We start from the raw sequence: 7,018 nt of genomic DNA, 5'->3' as shown, positions 1-7,018 counted from the left end.
GATGTGTATATGTTTTAGGGATTAGGATAGTATAATAAATTTAAGCCAATTTGTTTAAATTTGTTATTGTTACATACTTAAATCTATAAAATGGTTTGGGTAAAAGTTATTAATTTTCATGGATTATAAATAGTAATTTTATTATAAAATATTTGTTTTTCTAAGTTTTAGTTTTACCCTATAAACTTTAAACGGAGTAAATTACACGATTCGTCCTTGTAGCTAAATTATAGTTTTTTTTTTTTTTTTTTTTTTTTTTTTTTTTTTTTTGAATTGGCAGTCCTAATTTTACATGGGTTTAGTAGAAATTATTTCTTATAAATAATTTTGTGGTCGTGGATAGATAATTTTACATGGTGGTGGTGGCGAGCATGTAGAAATAACTTATAATATAAAAAACATGTTTAATAAGGCAAAATAGGTAATGTAATTTTTTTATTGCTCCATATAAATGACATACAAAAAGCTTGACATCTTATTCCCTATTTCTCAATGGGAAACCATAATTGACCCAAACTACAAGGACGAATTGGGTAATTTTCTCCTTGAAATAATATACGTCTTTAAACTAGTTAATTTATCTTTCACTAATAACTTTTGTTCGTTATGTTATTTAAAAGAAGTTGAATTGCGTGATGAACCGAACCAATACATACATCGGTACCAATATTAGTATTATTGGAACCGGTACCGTTATTCATTTTCTATGGTTTTAGATTGATGTAATACAAGTGTTGGTTACCGTTTGTTGGCATATCATATATTTTTTAGCAAACCAAACAGATATCAATCGATTCAGCGATGGCATCCTACTAGTATAGTTATTAACTAGATGCTTTAGTTAAAGCTGTTCAATATTTTGTAAACTTTGATGAACAACACGAAAAGTTAACGAAAACGTTAGTATCAAATTAGTTGCGTAATCATTCAAAAAACACGATACCAAAGTATATAAAACAAACAGCTTAGCGAAAACGAATTTGTTCAAAAGCCAGTGAGTGGTCCACCATGTTAGTGACTTGTGAGCCTTGTGTACTTCCATCAAAAGTGTATCCACAAGTTGCTCTTGGTGTGGCACAGAAGTTCGCCCATGTTCAAAGGCTTGTTAGGAAGTTGTTGTTAGACAAGTTGCTTGTGCTAACACATAAGCTTCCGAGTGGTCCTGATTACAGCAAAAGATATACCCTACTCCAATGAATGGACTAAAGGCTGCCCACTTTTATATGCTTTTAGTAAGTTGGTGCAAAACAGGGAGTTAAACGGGCAGTGTTTGTGGGTTGGCGGGTCCAACCTGATACGAACCCGGAAGTTTTATACTAACTAAAAATTGCACGGACCTGTAAAGTGTAAACTGTGTCATACATATGAACCCGAACACAGATATGGATATTCGTAGATAGGAAGGAACACGACTTGTTTAACCTGATTTTTTCGCATGTTAATATTTAAAATTACATGTTTTACCGAATAAAAAGTACAAATGTTTATAAAGCGATTATATTTTACTTATAAGATCTTATGTTAGTCCCTCTTTTAAGCTATAAAATATGACAAAATACCCAACCAATTTAATTAACTTATGACATAATGTACATTTTGAAAAAATAAAATGGGACAAACGGGTCAACCTGCCCGGGTTGACACGAATACGACTTATTTAGCTAAATGGGTTCGTGGGTCGACCTTAAAATGACCCGAATTCATTTAGACTAAACCCAAAACAAAGAATTTTAGGTTAGGTTTGTATTTTGTCAAGAATTCACACCTCTAGTGTAAACGTTTTTGTGAGTTAAGTGTTGGAAATTACTTGGCCTAGAAGTGAAGATTAGAGTACATCCAAAGATTTTTGTCTAGAGAATGTATTGTAATTTCTCACTATATATTATGTAGATGTTTGAATCGAGAACTCTCACTTTATAACCGGACTTTATGAATATGAATCGAGAGATTCTTTTTCCTTTATGTCATGAACTCTTCACTTTCCTTTATATGGTGTGAATTGTTCCTATTCATCGAAGGGCATTCGAGTTAGTGATACCAAGGTGTTAGAAAAATATGTTTCTCTTCAAAATGGTGAAGGTTCAAGTCTCATGTTAATCTAATCGTAATATCATCTGAATTAAGGTGTTACAATTTACATTTATTTCAATGGATTGTTTAATAATATGTCTTAGGCAGCCCATGACATTTTAGTCTAGTGGTATCTTGGGGTGGGATAAGGCTTAGGGACCATGAGTTCCTGAGTTCGATTCCCACAAGAGGGTTTTTCCGAGATTGGGTTTCCTCTGAATTAGTGTTTAAGCATTATAGCCTAGTGGAGATGGATATGATTGATGGTTCCTCTGGTGGCACGATAGGTTTCCTCTGAATTAGTGTTTAAGCATTATAGCCTAGTGGAGATGGATATGATTGATGGTTCCTCTGGTGACACGATGATACTTTAGTGGTCTGTCAGTGATCTAATTTGCCGTTAAAAAATGTGTCAGGTAAGGTTTACTCAATCTTAAAGATAAAACCTTGGATACTCTTTCATATACTATTTTTGGAAATAATACTCTTTCGAACTAGTTTTTGCCCCGCCCGCGTTGCGGGGCACTAAACCGTTAGTATTTCGGTTATTTGTACATACTACTTATAACACGATCTCAAAAAATTACATTGAGTCAACCAATTAAAATAAAACACTACCATACTTTTGTTAAAAAAACTAAACGATGGAAAGCCTATAATTTTAAACTGTGGGCAAAATTGTAACTTTTCTGGATAAATGAGTGTGTGTCAGGCAGCTGCCTGGCACGAATAAAAATTACACTGAGTCAACCAATTAAAACAAAACGCTACCATAGTTTTGTCACAAAAATCCTGACACGAATAAAAATTGCACTGAGTCAACCAATTAAAACAAAACGCTACCATAGTTTTGTCACAAAAAAGCCTGACACGAATAAAAATTGCACTGAGTCAATCAATTAAAACAAAACACTACCATAGTTTTGTAAAAAAAAAAAAAAAAAAAAAAAACGATGGCATGACTGTAATTTTAGACTGGGGGCAAAATCGTAATTGGACGGGAAAGAAAACTATGGCAAGACGGTAAATTTGAATTTAGGGCAAAATTGTAATTTGGCTGAAAGGAAAAAAAAAACAACATAATGGTAAAACTATAAATTTAAACGGGTCAAAATCATTATTTGGCTGAAATAATGAAAAATACCTATACCTAAAAGAAAAAAAAAAGAGGCGAAGTGGATGCACATGCCCGCCCACCTCCACTAATAGTAAAGGGGAACTATTCCCGCTAATGAATTTGTAGATATAGGTAATTCATTGTCTATATTCTATATTATCTATATACAGTTTTTTTAGTTTTATTATTTTAATATTATAACAATTGTTATTTTCTTTACTTTTTAAGTTTGATAAATTTGGTTTCAACCGGTACTTGTATCAAAAATACGGGTTCGTTATCGGTACATGAAGGTAAAAACGAGCACCAGCCTGGTACATAAAACGCCAAAACTTGGTACCGGATTGAGTTTGATAGTCTTTTAGTTTTATTATTTTAATATTATAATAATTGTTATTTTCTTTACTTTTTAAGTTTGATAAGTTTGGTTTCAACCGGTACTTGTATCAAAAATACGGGTTCGTTATCGGTACATGAAGGTAAAAACGAGCACCAGCCTGGTACATAAAACGCCAAAACTTGGTACCGGATTAAGTTTGATAGTCTTTTAGTTCGAGAAATTTGGTACTGCTACCAGTACCATTTGCTCATCCCTAATCACGGGTACCGTACGAACAACTTTTTTTTTTAGTTTTAGGGGTAGGGATGAGCTCGGTGCCAACTGATACCCCGGTTACGGTATCGGTATATGAAGGTAAAAACCTGTAGCGAACCGGTACCAGGAACGCCAAACGTCAGTACCGAACTGGTACTTAGGATCTTTCGGTTCAGGAAAAATTCGGTACCGGTACCCATTACTATTTGCTCATCTCTGACTACGAGTTTCTACCGAACAACATCATTACCATACAACTTTTTAGTTGATTTTCTTTCAATTATTTTTTAGTGTTTTTTTATTCAATCACCGATTCATCCTCATATATCTCTTATCACCGATACATCCTCATACATAGAAAACAAAAACATACAACTATAAGAAAATACAATATAATTTGATTTTTCAAATATATTTTATTAATTTGTTTATATTAATGATTATTTTTAAAAGGGTTTATTTTAAAATAATTCCTAGCGTGTTGCATACTTGCAACTTAATTCGGTTGATATTGGAAACAAAAAAAAAAATCAAATTTTTATCGAGACGTTGATAAAAACAAGTACGCCGCAATGGTATATTAAGAATATCATAAAGCATTATATTATATAACTTAAATAACGAAATGGTAAACAACGTCAAGTTATATAAAAAAAACTAAACCATGAGGCAACTTTGATGAATAATGACATGTACGTTTGTATTTCTATCACTTCTATATAATATTCACAACTTGATTTTGAGTAAAATTTACATAGAAATATAGACAAAAATAAACATACCGCAACAACACATTTAAAGTTCTATAAATGTACGTATTTTAAAAGTAGTAAGTGAAAACCTAAGTATGTTTAAAAACAATTATTTTTTTTTGAACGGCAAACTCACTTTATATATATATATATATAAAGAGCTAGCAAGAGGCTGAAATACAAAAAACCGAAAAGCAACGAAACAACAAAAGACAACTACATCATATCTAAAATATCAAAAACCTTCCATTTCTCCCATGAAGGCATTTTGAGATATGACCGATTGCTTAACCACAAAAAAGCATCCTCTTTTATTTGCTCCACAGTCTTGTTAAACGGGATGAATTTATCCTCGAACACCTTCTCGTTTCTGGCTGCCCAAATTCTCCACACCGTAGCAATAACGACCGTGTACACCACCCGTTTCCAAATTTTGTTTCCTGGGCTTTGACCGATGAAAAGAATAAGATCTTTTAAGTTGTTGCTCGCAAAAAAAATGTAATCGGATCCATGCCATAATACTCCACCAGATGCATTGAGTCCACAAATAGTTTACGAAAATATGTTCGGAATCTTTTCGTCATACAGGCCACACCGAGGACAGAGCCCATCCGAGAGGGGAACACCCCTTTGTATCAGGCCCTTTTTTGGCGCGATTTTGCCGATCAAGGCCAATAGTACAAATATAGAATTATGAAAATATATTTTTATTATTCAATTAGGTGGGAGGCAAGAGCCGACCTTTGATAAAAAGAGTCCACTAAAGTGTGTAAAACAAATCCAAATTGACCACTATTATGTATGGAAACAACAAGGAAAGTAACCCAAATTGTCTTTAATATCTTTTTAATGAATAAAAAAAATGCAATTAATTTGAAAAGGGCATATAAAATAATATTGTTACAAGCCGAAGCCGCCGCCAATAATGCGTGCGTTGGATATGCGAATATCCTGATTTCTGAATCTATGTAGTGGAACATGCAAAGCCAAGTGTGTATGACAAATATATAATTTAAAATAATCCAACTGTATACTCTCTACATATAAAAAAGGAAGTGGGGAAATAGTGCCACGCAGCTAAAGGAAGTGGGGGAATAGTGCCACGCAGCTGCGTGGCACTCCCCTATTGGACCAACAGTTTTATTGTTTTATATTCCTTTTAAAATTGTTTTATATTCGTTTTAAAATTACGGTTTGTCCTTAATTTAAAATAAAATTACGTTTTTTCCTCCAGCTCAAAATAAAATTATGTTTTTATCACTCGGTCAAAATTACGATCTTGCCCTCGGTTCAAAATTATGATTTTATCCCCATATTACAATTACAATTTTGGTCCCAGTTCAAAATAATTTTTGCTTTTGCCCCAAACTAAAAATAACGACTTTGCATTTTCGCCCCGTTTCAAAAATTATGATTTCGCCTCCAGTTTAAAATTATGTTTTTACCCGGTTCAAAATAAAACTATGCTTTTGCCCCCTATTCAAAATTACGAATTTGCCCTCAGTTCAAAATTTTGATTTTGCCCCAACTCAAATTAAAAATATAGTTTTGTTCCCAGCTTAAAATTACGATTTTGTCCTTAGTGCAAAGTTATATTACGATTTTGTCTCCGGTTCAAATTTATAGTATTGCCATCACTTTAACTTTTGCCAAATTAAGATTTTACCCAACTCAACAAATACAACTTTGCCCTCAGTTCAAATTACAGTATTGCTATCGTTTTAGTTTTTTTAGCAAAACTATAAAAGTGTTTTTTTATTAGTTGACTGGATTTAATTTTTTCCATGTCAAGAAGCTTCCTAAAACTCGCTCATTAATCCTTACAAACTACAGTTTTGCCCTGAGCTCAGAACTACGATCTTGTCATTGTTTAGTTTTTTTTTCCGCTATAATAGTGTTTTTTTAATTGATTGAGAATTATTCGGTCATCGCCCCGCAACGCGGGCGGTGGCATTAACTAGTTCACTACGTTATAAAACACAGTTGCCACAATAACATGCCAACGTTATTTTCTATGGGTAGTAGGTTTTTTTTACTAGAATATCTTTTAACTTGACGTTTAAATGTTAGGTTCGAATTGAGTCATATATGCCGTTGTAATCAACAAACATGTTAGTGAATAGATTCGGTTTTTATTTAAAAACGTTTTTTTTTTTGTTTTAATTATCTTCAGAAAAATCTTATATTATAACATGCATTATCAAATGTGAAACTAGGTCTTTCAATATAATAAGATTTCAACACATATCTCATAAGCAACCCAAATCGAGTAACACATAGATACACATATTGAGAAACAATGATACATAGCAACATTGGACACCTAGCGACATATCGAATAGCATGTTAAAAATGGAAATAATAGGTTTAAAATAAACGCGAAATACACCCCAAAAGATTTAATGACAAAAATGGGGAAAAGGATTCGAATTTACTCACAGGTTGTGTTCCTGCTTAGTCTTGTGAAACACCACATGATTTTGG

Source organism: Helianthus annuus, chromosome 15 (assembly GCF_002127325.2).
Source record: "Helianthus annuus cultivar XRQ/B chromosome 15, HanXRQr2.0-SUNRISE, whole genome shotgun sequence".
NCBI lineage: Eukaryota > Viridiplantae > Streptophyta > Magnoliopsida > Asterales > Asteraceae > Helianthus > Helianthus annuus.
The sequence above is the reverse complement of the archived record's forward strand: the minus strand, read 5'-3'. Positions refer to the sequence as shown.